Below are 15,027 nucleotides of genomic sequence, written 5' to 3'. Positions count from 1 at the left end.
AAGAGTAAAGAGAGAGAGAGAGAGAGAGAGAGAGAGAGAGAGAGAGAGAATTTTAATTTCTTTTTTATTTCTACAAGTACCACACATTTACTATAGAAAAGCTTTAAAACACAGATAAGTAAAAGGATAAAATGTCCATAATCTCACTCACTACCAGCAATAACAGATGCTAAATTTTACTACATGTTTTCTCAGGTCACAAGTCTATTTTATTCTTAAGGTCAGAATGTGGACATTATAGATGTTTCACTCGTAGCATATGGTGGACTTTTTTCCATATTGATAGGTGCACATTGCCTTAGTCCATTTTCTGTTGCTATAACAGAATACACAAGACTGGTAGTTTTTAAAAAAGAAAGGTTCATATTTGCTCATAATTCCAGAGTCTGCCATGGCAGGTGAAGGGCTCTTGCTGTTTCAGTTCTTGGTTTAGCACAGAGGGGCAAATGGGAAAGAAAATTGGGGGACAGGTTTGTTTAATACAGTCTCCCCCATCTTGTCATCGGTAATGTGCTCACTAACGTCAATGGGTTGCCTAGACAGGTACCAAACTCTCCACACTCCTGCTGCAGCCTAGGATTCAAATCACGCCTAAGCATGTGACAAATGTTCATTTTCCATTTGCATAAATAATGAAGAAACATATGACAACACACACACACACACACACACACACACATGTTCACCTACCAGATTGGCAAGAATGGAAAAGCACATAATACAAATAAATGCACACACATAATAAACAGAAAATGTAGCAGCATATATATGATCATATGCATATATATGTGTGTGTATATCCTGTGGGTATGTGGAGCTTACAGCTCAGTAGAAGATGCTAGCAAACGAAGCCATATGCCTGCATCAGTTTACCTCATCCCCTGGCTGTGAGGAGGGTAACAGGTGTGTCATCAAGGGCAGCCTCCAGGGTGGCCTATGATCCCTGCCTCCCAGAATGCCAGCTGTATGCAATCCCTTCCCCTTGGGAGTCAGGGAGATGCCCGACTTGCTCAACGTCAATAATGAATGAAGTACCAAGATGAAATGACCTTCTGAAACTGGGTTATAGAAACTCTGTAGCAAAGACAAAACTCCTTGTAGAAACATTTTCCAGCACAATGGCACTCACCTTCAATCCCAGCATCCGGGAGACAGGGCAGGTGAGTTTTGTGAATTGGAGGCCAGCCTGGTCTATAGAGTGAGTTCCAGGACTGTAGCTGTATATTGAGTATTTTATTGAGTTCTTTTATCTACCTCTCTATCCCACCCCTATCCCTTTCAACCCCCCAATACCAGGTAGGAGAGAAAGAAGGTTAGAGGGGAAAGGGGGCATCGATATGGTTAGACTACTTCCTGCTGACCAGGGGCATCGAGTTCCTTGGGGCCGAGTTGATTCCTCCATTGTCAGCAACAGCAAGAGGAGCAAACAGCAGCAGGGGGAGCAGCTGCTCTGCTCTTGGGGCTCTGGCATTTATATACCCTCTGAAGAGCCCCCAGAATTCCAAATGTAAACTATCCGCAGCTGGCAAAATCATGCCCCTGCTAGAGCACAAGACAAGTCATAGTCAGCTGCTGTGGACAATCTGAAGCAGCCCCATATCTCACACCTGGGATTAAAACAAAAACATATTTATATAACATTTCTGTGTTTTTAAAGAAACCAAAATTCCCACTGCACAGGACAGCCAGGGCTACCCAGTGAGACCCTGTCTTTTTATTTTTTAAAGATTTATTTATTTATTATTATTATACAGTGTTCTGCCTCCATGTACACCTGCACACTAGAAGAGGACATCAGATCACATTATAGATGGTTATGAGCCACCATGTGGTTGCTGGGAATTGAACTCAGGACCTTTGGAAGAGCAGGCAGTGCTCCTAACCTCTGAGCCATCTCTCCAGCCCGAGACCCTGTCTTAGAAGAAAACACAACCACCACAAGCAAGCTCATGGCTTCCTGTTGAATGACTCCTGCTGGGGCAGGCAAGCTTCTATGCTGTGAACGGATTTGGGGGAGAAATCTGGCTGGCATAGGAAGGACCCAAGAGCCTCAGTCTCACAGCCCTTGAAGAAACAAAGACTGCCAATTGATTGCATGGCCACAAGTGGATCTTCTTGATCTGGTCGGATCTTGAGATGCCTGGAACCCATGTGAGACCTTGAGCTGCAGGAAGTAGCCAAGCTGTGGGGGTTCCTGCCCCACAGGAACTGAGATAGTAAACAGTGACTTCAGTGCGTTAAAAAGCCCTTGGGTGAGCTAGAACCCAGTGTAGGTCCAAGTGCAGAGTGATACCACTCCAACAAATGCCCATGGTCAAAGCATATGGCCTCTGTCCATTTCTCCCATCTGCAGTTTCTTTCTGTTGTTCTGCCTGGTTTTCATACCATAAGGTTTGCGTTTCTTTTGATAATTAATTCCTAAGGGATTTTTTTAGTGGGGCCGCTGTTACTGTTTCGAGATGGAGTTGCCTAAGTAGCCCTGCTGGCCTCACACTCCTGCTGCTGCCACCCCTCCCAGCAAAGGTGTGCCGCATACTCACTTCTGCTAGGTTCTTTTGTTAACCTTGTGGCCTGCAATTCGGATGAACCCATTTGTGTTTCCCTGGGGCCTTTGTTGTCACTGCTGACTGGGGTTTTCCTGGATCCCTGCAATGTTGGGGACCGGCCTTCTGGTCCTCTTCACTGTCCTCAGCATGAATTAGTTTGGCATCTTGCCAAAAGCTTTGTCTCCGTCTCTTGAGAGGACAGGAGGCTTCAGTTCTTACTGTGTTGACGCTGTGTGTTAGATGTGGATTGACGAGGTCACATCTGATATTTAGATGTTGAGCCTGCCTTGAATTGCTGTGGTGAGAAACTGTAAAATTATAAAATGTAAAACGCTTATTTGCCCTGCCTACCCAGAAGCTTCTCCCAGTTCTCATTACTGCTAGCCTCAGGAGTTCCACCCTAGTTCCCAGAATAGCTACATGCGAGCTCCCAAATATCAGAGGTCCCATACGGTTTCCAGTAACCGCCCTAGGGACCCACACCCAAGTCCCCACAAGAGGTTTCCCAATGCCAGATGTCCTAATGTCCATATGGTCTAACTTGATAAACAACCCCACCTGCTTTGCGGTTTTAGCCTTTAAAACTAGCCTGTAACAGTCACTGGGGTCCTTAGCCTCTCCAGTGCTGAGGGACCCTGGCGTGTCAGCAATAAACCTTTGCCTTTGTATCAGTGCGTTGTGCCTCGTGTGGTCTCTCACGGTGACCCCCTTCCTGAGTTGGGTGTGAGGGTCCAACAGTGGTAAATCTCAACAACCTTGGTCTCAGCGTAGAGTTTTATGATTTATGTCTAGTTTGCTAGGATCTCAGTAATCACATGCGCGGAGGTGTGGGCTGCAGATTCCTTTACTTGTGGTGTCTTCTGACTTGGGTATCAATCTAATATTGGCCTCTGAAGAATAAAGTGGGAAGTGCCCTCTTCTGCTTTTGGAAGAGTCTGTGAAGCATTGGTGCTTCTGTTAGAGTCTGTTAGAATGCCCTACTGTTGTCATGTGCTCAGGTGGGATGTTATTGGATGGCTGTTCCAATCTCTTTACTCACTGTAGATTGATCTAGACTCCTATTTCTTTCCCAGTCAGTTTTGATAATGTCTTTCTTAAAATCTGCCTGGTTTATGTTTTCTACATTTTGGTTTTTCGAGACAAGATTTCTCTGTGTAGCCCTGGCTATCCTGGAACTTGCTCTGTAGATCAGGCTGGCCTGATAACTCACAGATATCCACCTGCCTCTACCTCTGGAGTGCAGGCATGTTTTACCAACACCTCGCTCTTAATGTTTCCTTTTTGTTGTTGTTTTTTGAGACAGGGTTTCTCTGTGTAGCCTTAGTTGGTCTGGACTCTCTTTGTACAACAGGCTGGCCTTGAACTCACAGAGATCCACCCATCTCTGCCTCCCGAGAGCTGGGATTAAAGGCATATGCCACCATGCCTGGCTTATAGTTCCTTTCGTTTTTTGTTTTTTTGTTTTTTCAAGACAGGTTTTCTCTGTGTCACTCTGGCTGCCCTGGACACACTTTGTAGACCAGGCTAGCCTCAAACGGACAGAGATCCACCTGGCTCTGCCTCCCAGAGTATTGGAATCACAGGTGTGCCACCAGACCTGGCTGGCTCACAACATTGCTTTATACTTTATTTCTCTAAGGATGGTAATAATCTGCCCTTCCATATAGTTGCCTGGTCATTACTGTCCCCAAATACCTGAGAGAAATAATGTAAGAGAGAGGATTGCTTAGCTCATGACTTCAGAGAGTTCAAGCCAATGGCCTTGGCTCACGCTCCTGATCTCTCTGAGGGAGAGCATTATGGCAACAGGAACTTGTGGAAGAGAGGGCAGTTTACCTTAGGAAGGAAAGCGTGAGGCCTGAGACAAAACACAGCCCCAAGGCCCCTTAGTGACCTACATCCTCCAGCTAGGCCCTACTTCCTGAAGCTTCTAGGACCCCCTAAAAAAGAGGGTGGAGCCAAGAGTTGAGTACATGAACCTGTGAAGGGCACTTCAGAACCAGACCTCCCTCAACTCCTGGGCTAATCCTCTTGCCTCAGCCACTTCAGGGCTAGGATCATGGGTATGAGCTACCATGAGCTGCCTTTCTCCCATTCATTTCTGATTGTGGTAATTTGAGTCATCTCTCTTATTTATCGGTCAATACAGCAAAAGTTTTCCAGCTTTCTTCCCTCTTTCCCCTCATTCCTGTTGCCATGATGCTCTTCCTCAGAGAAGACCAGGGTGTGGAGCCAAGGCCTGTGGGTAGACCCTCTGAAGCCATGAGCTTGATTGTCATCACATCCGGCATGGTGACACAGTCTTCAATGGAGGAATTCGGGTAGGAAATAAAGTACACAAGGTCATGCTCAGGTATGTAGTAAGTTGGAGGCCACCTTGAGCTACTTGAGACCATGTTGCAGAATGGAAATAAATCAAAGAACCAACATTCAGTTTCTTTGCTTTTTTTTTTTTTTTTTTTTTTTGGTTTTTCGAGACAGGGTTTCTCTGTGTGTAGCCTTGGCCGTCCTGGACTCACTTTGTAGACCAGGCTGGCTTCGAACTCACAGTGATCCGCCTGCCTCTGCCTCCCGAGTGCTGGGATTAAAGGCGTGTGCCACCATGTCCGGCTCTTTACTATTTCTATTCTTTGTTTTTCTTCCCTTTTTTCCTCCTTCTTCTACTCTTCCTTCCTTCCTCTTTCATTCATTCCACCTCCTTCCACCATCTCACCACATCTCAGGATCTATGTAGAAAATGCTAGTCTGAAACTCATGAGCCAACCACCTCAGCACCCCCAAGTTCCAATCCACAATGTCCAACTTTCTTTTTTCCCTTAATTTCTATACTAAGTTGTATTCTGCTCCCGTTAGGCTCAGTCTGCTTCCCTTTTGTCATGGTCTTAAGATAGGACTCTTTGAATGTATGCATACAAAACTTTAAATTTCCTCCTAAGACTAACTTTGTGTGTGTAGCCCGGCTAGCTCAGTCGGTAGAGCATGAGACTCTTAATCTTAGGGTCATGGGTTCATGCCCCACATTGGGCACCACTTGTAGGCTCAAGTTCTTAACAAATATATATATATATATATATATATATATATATATATTTTTTTTTTTTTACAAACTTATTAACTGAAAGTACCTCACTTATAACCCAACTAACCTAAACAATAGGAAAAGAAGATTAAAGAATACAATAATGAAACTGTAAGGATATCAGCTCCAAGGAATGACTCTCCTAGTGTAATCATCAGGATTTCTCCTGATAGAACTTGGAGCAAGTGAACCCAGAACCTCAGCTGGAGCCCAGAGCCCTGAAGTCTTCCCTCAAGTGGGTCTCTCTCGGAGCGTCTTGAAGTGGAGCAATGAACAGCCAAAACTATCCCAAGTCTCCAAGGGTCATGCCTCCTGTTTCTGGTTCACATTTATATCTCCTCTCAAAATTTGTTCAAGGATGTTTTTCAGCTGGTTAACAACCAATCTCTCCCATATAGTAGTTCAACTTCTAAGAGGATAAACATCACCTGCTCTCTCACAAATCTTTTTCTCATCCCCCACTTGTGATCTAAACAAAAAACATGTTTATCTCTCCTTCAGGTATGTTCTAAACATTTTGGCTTTTGTATCTTTGTTTTCATCCATCTTAAGATAGTTCTTAATTTCCCCTTTTACACATTGGTTATTTGGGAATATTTTCTAAAAATGCCTATTTCTAAGAGACAGGGTCTGTCTTGTTCAGGCTGGCTCCAAACCTGTGAGCTTGAGCTATCTTCTTGGGACCACAGAAGTAGATGCCACCATATCCATCAGGAATAGAGCTTCCTCCTCCTCGCCCCTCCTCCTCCTTCTCCATTTTTCTTAAAAAGTGTTTTTATATCCATGCATTTAAGCTTTTAAAATTTCACCAGCAGTTGGGACACCTGTCTCATATCCCAGTCAAGGCTTAGGAACCATTGCAGAAGATGCTGAAAGACTGTAAGAGCCAGAGGTTGAGGAGCACCAGAGTGAAAGAGTGTTTGCTGTACATAACAGCAACATTGCACTCACAGACTCATAGCATCTGTGGGTGCCTGTGCAAGACCAAGCCAGCCATTGTTCAAGTAGATGGGAAGAGTTCACTAGTCCCCACCCTCACTGAGGAGCTATGGATGGTGTGGCTTCTTTGTGAGGGAGAGTCTGTTTTCTTTAAGGGTTTGGTTTGTTGACCACAATCTAGTGAGTGGTCCCATATATGGGCAGCACAAACTAGATTGGATGGTTTATAAGAGAGAGGAAGAGGGGGAGAGAGAGAGAGAGAGAGAGAGAGAGAGAGAGAGAGAGAGAGAGAGAGAGAGAAGAGAACACAAAGTTGAGGCATGGGATGGGATGTCGGGGTGGACCTTGGAGGAATTGGAGAGAAGACTGAGGAGTTCATATCATCAAAATACCTTGCATGAAATTATCAAAGATTTAATACATTAAGAACACCAACAGAGGGAGCTGGAGAGATGGCTCAGCAGTTAAGAGCATTGTCTGCTCTGCCAGAGGTCCTGAGTTCAACTCCCAGCAACCACACGGTGGCTCACAACCATCTATAATGAGATCTAGTGCCATCTTCTGGTGTGCAGGCAGAGTACTGTATATGTAATAAATAAGTAAATAAATCTTTAAAAAAATGCCAACAGAGTCACAGTGAGTTCCTAAAGTAATTCTATTATGGTTGAAAGACATTATGGTTTCTTTTCTTTTCTTTTTTTGTTTTGTTTTGTTTTGTTTTGTTTTTTGAGACAAGGTTTCTCTGTGTGGCCTTGGCTATCCCAGACTCGCTTTGTAGACCAGGCTGTCCTTGAACTCATCTCCTGAGTGCTGGGATTAAAGGTGTGCGCCACCACACCCGGCGACACTATGGTTTCAATATGAAATGTACCTTATAGGTTCATGTGCCAAAGGCAGTTAGTTAGTGACACTGTTTTGGGATGTAATGGAAACTTCAGGACACAAAGTCTTCCTGAATGACACAGGTGTCTAGATATTTTTCTATTGCTGTCATAAAACATCATGACCAAGGTAACTTATAAAAGAAAGAATTGAAGTGGGTTTATGGCTTCAGAGGGTTAGTCTGTGATGGCAGACCAAAGGCATGGTGGCAGGGACAGCTGAGAGCTCACATCTTGATCCCAAACAGGAGGCAGAGAGCACAGTGGGGATGGTGGGAGGCTTCTGCAGCCCCTTTAACTGTGTCCCCAGTGTCACAGCTCCTCTAACAAGTCTACATTCTCCAAGTCCTTTCCAAACACCCACCATCCAGGAAGCAAGATTCAAATGCCTCAGATTTACAGGGAGTGTTTTATTCAAACTATCACCTGTCTCCTCCTCTCCCTTCTTCCTGGCTATCCTGAGGTGAGCTGCTTCACCAGTCAACAACTGCCATGAGGCTCTGAATAAGAAGCCAAAACAAACCTTTCCTTTAGGCTATTTCTCTAGAAAGTTTGACCAATACAGACTATGGGTACCTACCAGATGGTATTGCCAGGACTGTCTGACCATGTGGAACTGACTTGCAGAGGGAACCCAGAAAAGTTTGGAGAAAGTGCTTGAGAAGCCCTAGTGGGTCACCCAGGGAGCTCAGAACTTCCGGAGGTTTCAGACAGGAACGTGACTGGCATAGAACTACAGGCCTTTCATGTTTACGGTGGTTTGAAGAAGAATGGTCCCTGTGGGTTCAGTGTTTGAATGCTTGCTCTCCAGTTAGAGGAACTATTTGAGAAGGATGAGGTGTGGCCTCGTTGGAGGAAGTGTGTCATTGGGGGTGGGTTTTGAGGTTTCAAAAAATCCATGCCAGTCCCAGTGTCTGTCTGTCTGTCTGTCTGTCTGTCTGTCTGTCTCTCTCTCTCTCTCTCTGCCTGCTGCCTGTGGATTAGATTTCAGGGCCATGCCTGTCTGTTTTCTGTCATGATGACCAGGAACTAACCCTCAAAAACTGTTAGTAGGGCCCCAATTAAATGTTTTCTTTTAGCTGGATGTGATGGCTCACATCTTTAATCCCAGTACTCAAGAGGTAAAGGCAGGCAAATCTTTGAGTTCAAGGCCAGTCTGGTCTACAGAGAAAGTTCTAGGATAGCCAGGGATATAAAAAGAAACTCTGTCTCAAAACAAACAAACAAACAAACAAATCAAATCAAATGCTTTTTTAAAGAGTTGTCTTGGGACAGATGTGATGGTGCACACCTTTAATCCCAGCACTTGGGAAGCAGAGGCAGGCAGATCACTGTGAGTTCAAGGCCAGCTTGGTCTACAAACCAAGTCCAGGACAGCCAAGACTACACAGCAAAACGCTGTCTCAAAAAAAAAAGAAAAGAAAAGAACCCCCAAAAAGAGTTGCCTTGGTCACGGTTTCTCTTCATAGCAATGCTACAGTGGCTAAGACAATGCTGCATTGTGGTAAAGACCTTTTCTACATTTTGCTCAATCCCTGAGACTTTGTAGAAGGCTAAATTTAAAGGTGTCAACTAATGCATTAGATGGAGAAAAAAATGTTTTTGAGACAGGGTCTTTCTATGTAGCCCTGGCTGTCCTGAAACTCACTATGTAGACCAGGCTGGCCTTGAACTCATTACCACACCCACCTGAGATGGAGAAAATGTCAAGACATCTTGGTACTTACACTGTTGCTAGGTGCTTTTAGCCAGGTTTACATTAAAAATCACAAGTGAAAAAGCAAGCTGGGCATGGTGGCACACACCTGTAATCCCAGCACTTGGGAGGCGAAGGCAGGTGGATCTCTGTGAGTTTGAGGCCAGCCTGGTCTACAGAGAGAGTTCTAGGACAGCCAGGGCTACACAGAGAAAACCTATCTCAGAAAGAAAAAAAAAAAAAAAAAAAGAGTGAAAAATCAGAGTGGAAAGACTTGAAAAATTTGGAATTTTGTCAGAAATGTTGTATGTTAAAGTCTCCCCCAAGGAAGACATGATTAAAGGAATTAAAAGGAAAACAAGCACTTTATACCTGGGCCATAATTTCCTTGAGGGCCTTTCAAGAGTTAATCAGACAGCACCCATCACAGGCGCAAAGGCTCTGAAGGTGTGAAGAAGTAAAATCACCAAGTAAAATTGTTGAGAAGAGCAATGGCAGGCCAGGCATGGTGGCGCACGCCTTTAATCCCAGCACTCAGAAGACAGACGCAGGAGGATTGCTGCATTTCAATTTTGTAGGGGCTCACAGCTAAGACTTTGTCTTGAGTCCTTGAAGATGATTTAGACTTGGGTTCTTAAGCAACACTGGAACTATTGAGACTTTGGGGAGTCTTAGAGATGTACTAAAGGAGACAGGCAACCCTTTGGTTTGAGTGTGAAATGTCCCCCACAGGCTTGGTTCCCAGCTGATGGGACTGTTTTAGGAGGTAAGGCTGAGCTGAAAGAAGCGGATCAAGCTGGGCGTGGTGGTGCCCATGTGATGGCTAACAGCTCTGTGAATTCCATCTCTAGGGGATCTGATGCACTCGTCAGGCGCTGGTGCATGTGGTGCACACACAGGCAGGCACAGAAAGTACAATCTTGTCTTTAAGTCAGGAAAGGCAGAGTTGAAAAGAGTCCTAACCATTAGTGTAAATGTACCACAGTTTCTTTATCCATTCTTCTACTGAGGGACACTTAGGCTGTTTCCATGTTCTGGCTATTATGAATAAGGCTGCTATGAACATGGTTGAGCAAATGTTCTTGTTGTGTGCTAGAGCATCTTCTGGGTATATTCCAAGGAGTGGAATAGCTGGGTCTTGGGGAAGCCCTATTCCCAGCTTTCTTGGACAAATGGATTGAACTAGAAATGATCATAATGAGTGAGTTAACCCAGAAGCAGAAAGAGTCAAATGGTATATACTCACTTATATCTGCACATTAGCCCAAGGGGCATGTCCCAGGAAAGTCTTCACTTACCAGGAAACTGGGACAGAGGGGAGAACATCCTATTGGGACACTAGATGAGAGACGCATGGGAGAATAGCAAAGTAGAAGGATGCAGAGGGTCCTAGAAACCTACAAGAAGAACATTATGATAGGCGGATTTGGGCCCAGGGGTCCTGCTCAAACTATGGCACCAGCCAAGGAAAATACATGCAGTAAACTTCAAACCCCTACCCATATCTAGCCAATGGACAGGACATTCTCCACAGTTGAGTGGACAGTGGGGTCTGACTTTCACATGAACTCTGGTGCCCCATATTTGACCATGTCCCCTGGATGGGGAAACCTGGTGGCACTCAGAGGAAGGATAGCAGGCTACCAAGAAGAGACTTGATACCCTATGAGCATATACAGGGGGAGGAGCTCCCCCTCAGTCACAGTCATGGGGAGGGGAATAAGGGGAAAATGGGAGGGAGGGAGGAATGGGAGGATCCAAGGGATGGGATAACCATTGAGATGTAATAAGAATAAATTAATAAAATATATTAAAAACAAAACAAAAAACAACAGCAAAAAAAAAAAAAAAAAAAAGAAAAGAAAACTGTTCACTAGCACAGAATATAAAAATGGGTGACGGCTCATGAAGAGGAATTTTTAAGGAGGTACTGGATAACTAGGCTAAGCACATGCTCTATCCCTGAGCTACACTCCCGACAGAGGTTTCTGAATGTTCCCACATAATGAAATGGTAAGTGGGACCTGGAGGAGCAGGACTGCAATAATCTTCACTACTTGGGAGGCTGAGGCAGGAGGACTGCAAGCTCAAGACCATCCTGGAGAACTTAGACTTTAAAATTAAAAAAACAAAGCAAAACAGAAAACCCAGAGGTCAGATGACTGTTTAGTATGTGGGAGCCCTGCGTTAAATCTGCAGTACTGAAGGCAAAACAAAATATGAACATCACGTTATACCTGACAAATATGTATGATAATGTTTCAATTTTAAAAATCAAATTTAAGACATAAAAGAAATTTTAGTTAGCTGTCCCTCTTCTGCTGTGAATTTCTGCCCAAATGAACAGTTTCCCACCATATTTTAGGGTGTCTCACCTGATGCTGTGGCTGAGCAGCTGTGTTGACAGGACTCACAGTGGCTATGTGGGGATTTCCTAGGCCCAGTTGTCATGGATGCACGTTGCTCAGCAGTTCTGAGAAGCCATAAGGATGTGAGTGTCTTAAGTAGCTTTTTAAACATGAATGTTGACAGCTGAGGGCAGCCTCCCATGAAGAGGCACAGGGAGTCTCTGCAAAGGAGAACTGCTCTTTTGAGTAAAAACCCAGGAAGAACATGAGAGGGGAGGGCAGGGAGAGACAGACAGGCTGGCCTCACATCTTCAAGCCATGGACTTTCTCTTTGGCCAGAGTCAGATGTGACCCTTAGGTTTCTTTCTCAGGTTTGTGAGCTGGTGAACTCTCCTTTTAAATTTAGTTAGGGGCCATCAAGACAGCTTGGCAGGTAAAGGCATTCGCTGCCAAGCCTATGGACTCGAGTTCACTTCCTGGGCCCCACATGGTGAGGGAGAGCAGATTCTTCTAAGTTGTCCTATGACCCCCACAAAAGCGCGCGCGCGTGTGTGGTGTGTGTGTGGTGTGTGTATGTATATGCAAGGATGTACGCGCATACACACATACAAACAAATTTAGTTTGGAGCTCAAGACTGGAGAAAGCTCACTGAATTCTGGAATATTGCTTCTAAATTTAGGCTCAACTCCTTTTGTTCTGAGGGAAGCTACAATAGCGAAGAGTCCCTAGAAAGGAGAATTTGCTGATGGCTGCCATCGGCTAGACTGGACCTTGTCAGTGGTCTATTTCAGGAAATGTTTATACATTATCTTTTTATATATTGTTGATACCCCAAAAATTGCATCTATCTATCTATCTATCTATCTATCTCTCTCTCTCTATCTATCTATCTCCTATTTGTTTTGTCTCTGTGCACGGGTGTTAGAAGACAACGAAGATTCCATTCTTGCCGGTCATGGTGGCGCACGCCTTTAATCCCAGCACTCTGGAGGCAGAAGTAGGCAGGTCTCTATGAGTTTGAGGCTAGCCTGCTCTACAAAGAGAGTTCCAGGACAGCCAGGGCTATTACAAAGAAACACTCTGTCTCAAAAAACCAAAACCAACCAACAACCAAACAAGAAAGACTCTATTCTCTTCTCTTTCTGGGTTCAAATGTAGGTCATCAGGCTGGGCTGCACGTCCCTTCACCCACTGAGCCATTTCAGTGGCCCCTAAATTCTTGAAAGCTTAAAAAAATCTTCAGTAATGTAAATATCTTAATATATATTTTTTAGAAAAATATCTATTTAATAGGACTAGATAGTCTTAGTTCTTGGAATGGATTTTTTTGTAAATTATTTTTTTAGACAATATAGCTTGATATTAATGTGACAAGAGGGATATCACCTTATTTCAACCCACTGGTGCCCAACTGTTGTCTAAATTTGGGCCAGAAAATACTTTCATTTGCAAGTGAGAAGAGATCAGCCAGCCACATGCACTCTTATCTGTGTTCTCTTTACTCCAGAAGCCCTAGGAATCCCACTCCTGCTCACATTAGCGGCTGTGTAGTGGCTCTTTGGCCACTGGCTTCTCACCTGACAGCAGTACACTACAGTGAGGTCTCCAAGCTCTGTGCTTTGCTATCTCAGTGGAAGCAAGAATCCATCCCCTGGCACAGTAGGTCTTAACCTTCCTATTGCTGTGACCCTTTAATACAGTTCCTCATGTTAAGATGACCCCAACTATGAAATTATTTTCATTGCTACTTCATAAATATAATTCTGCTGTTGTGGATTGTAATGTAAATATATGGTGTGCAGGGTATATGATAGTCAGCCCCTGTGACAGGGTCAGTTGATTCATAAAGGGGTTGCAACCCACAGGTTGAGAACCACTGTCCTATAGCCTCCTAGAAGGGCACCAGTGTCTCTGTGGCAGGAAATGGCTCACAGCCACCCTGCTTCCAAGAGGAGATGGGAAAGGAGGCATCCTATAAACAAACAAGGTTGCTATGATGGTACCTGAGGAGGGTACCACCCAAGGATAGCCCCCCATGAGCGAGTAAAAAGACATAGTTTTCCTGAGATTGAAGGATCTACAGTTGTGACCCACAAACAGATTGGATTCTGGGGCAGGTGAGATGGCTCAGCAGGTTAAGGTGCTTGCTGCCAACCAAGCCGGATGACCTGAAACCCACAGGGTGGTAACTTATTCCTGCAAATTATCCTCTGACCTCTGAACATGTGCACATGCACCCACATGCACAAATAATGTAAAAAAAAAACCAATAAAAGCTTGAATATTGAAAAAGGGATTGTGGACCCTGTGAGTGAGGAAGGAGGGAAATGGGCAGTGACATAAGCAAGAGAGTCATATGTAGATGTGGGCTCAGGCTAAGTCTAGTTTTCTATCAGGCAGTTTTCATGCAGTTTCCCTGGTTGGCATGCTGCGGGAACTGGGGTGTGGTTGAGAGTCTATGAAGCTGGGCATTGAGGCTGAGCCCCAACAGCGCTCTCTCTCCCCCCATGCCGAGGGATCCAGCGCTGACATGCACAAATGAGGTTCATTTGCTGGGATTCTACCTTTCTTTTCAGTTCTAGAGAGCTTGGGTTGGAGTCACCTAGTACAGCTGTGACCTGCTGACTCAGTGGCATCTGAACAGGGAACTTCCACACAGCTGTGCTGTCGGTGACATCAACTGGAAAGGCTGGAAGCCCCACTTTTCAGAGTTAAGCTCCATGGTTCTAAGACAAGCCAAGGGGAGGAAAGCAAAAGCTATTAGCCCTAGAGGGAGATGCAGAGGCCAGGATGTCCCTGTTCTCCTGAGCATCATGCTCACCCAGGCTTCTCACTGGTCTCACCAATGACAGAAGCTAAGTCTGGGTTCAGACCCTGCCTGGGGCTCCCCTAGAGCCTCAGGTTTGGGGGAGCTGTGGGCCTCAAGGGTGGGTTAGGTTCAGACTCCACTAAAAGGGCAAGTTCTTCCACCTTGCAAGATGGCTTTGAGCCTGGGAAAGTGTCTGAGAAGGGGGTAGCGTGGTATGTGGAACTCAGAGACCTGAGGAGGAACAAGTGTCAACCTCAGATGAGTCGGGTGAGGCTGGCAGGAGAAGCTGTCGCAGGGCAGCAGAAGGCTTGTGAGCTACAAGAGGGCCAAAGGTGGCAAGATGGTGCTGGGATAATTAGCTAGAGAGGAGTGAACTTGGAGACATTATTTGTGTGCCAAACCTGAGACATGTTGTACAGAAGGGGGTGAATGAGGGGAATTCCTGGATCCCCTGGGCGGCTACAGTCCCATCAACACTTAGGAGGCTGGGCGTGAGGGATCTGGCAGGAGCCTTCCCACAAGGAGGCAGTGATAAGGTTCTGTAAATCCCATCTGTTTGGCTGAGCAGAAACTCCAAAGTATATTTCACAAGAAACTGAAGGAACAGGAATGAGAGACAAGGGCAGGGCACTGTGGGTTTCAGGAGGATACAGTGAGGTCCTTCCAAGGGGGAATGGGGAAGTAAAGGGAAAAGGGAGAAATCCACACAGAGTTGTCCTTTTTTTTTT

General features: G+C 45.1%; 1 non-coding gene across 1 annotated transcript; it reads left to right on the top strand.

Moving 5' to 3' along the window:
* The first annotated feature begins 5,500 nt into the window (after positions 1-5,500).
* On the top strand, positions 5,501-5,573 carry Trnak-cuu (transfer RNA lysine (anticodon CUU)). The gene has a single exon. It is a non-coding gene; the product is annotated as a tRNA-Lys (tRNA).
* Positions 5,574-15,027: the final 9,454 nt, after the last annotated feature.

The sequence above is a fragment of the Acomys russatus genome, chromosome 16 (genome assembly GCF_903995435.1).
Source record: "Acomys russatus chromosome 16, mAcoRus1.1, whole genome shotgun sequence".
Taxonomy (NCBI): domain Eukaryota; kingdom Metazoa; phylum Chordata; class Mammalia; order Rodentia; family Muridae; genus Acomys; species Acomys russatus.
The sequence above is the reverse complement of the archived record's forward strand: the minus strand, read 5'-3'. Positions and strand labels throughout refer to the sequence as shown.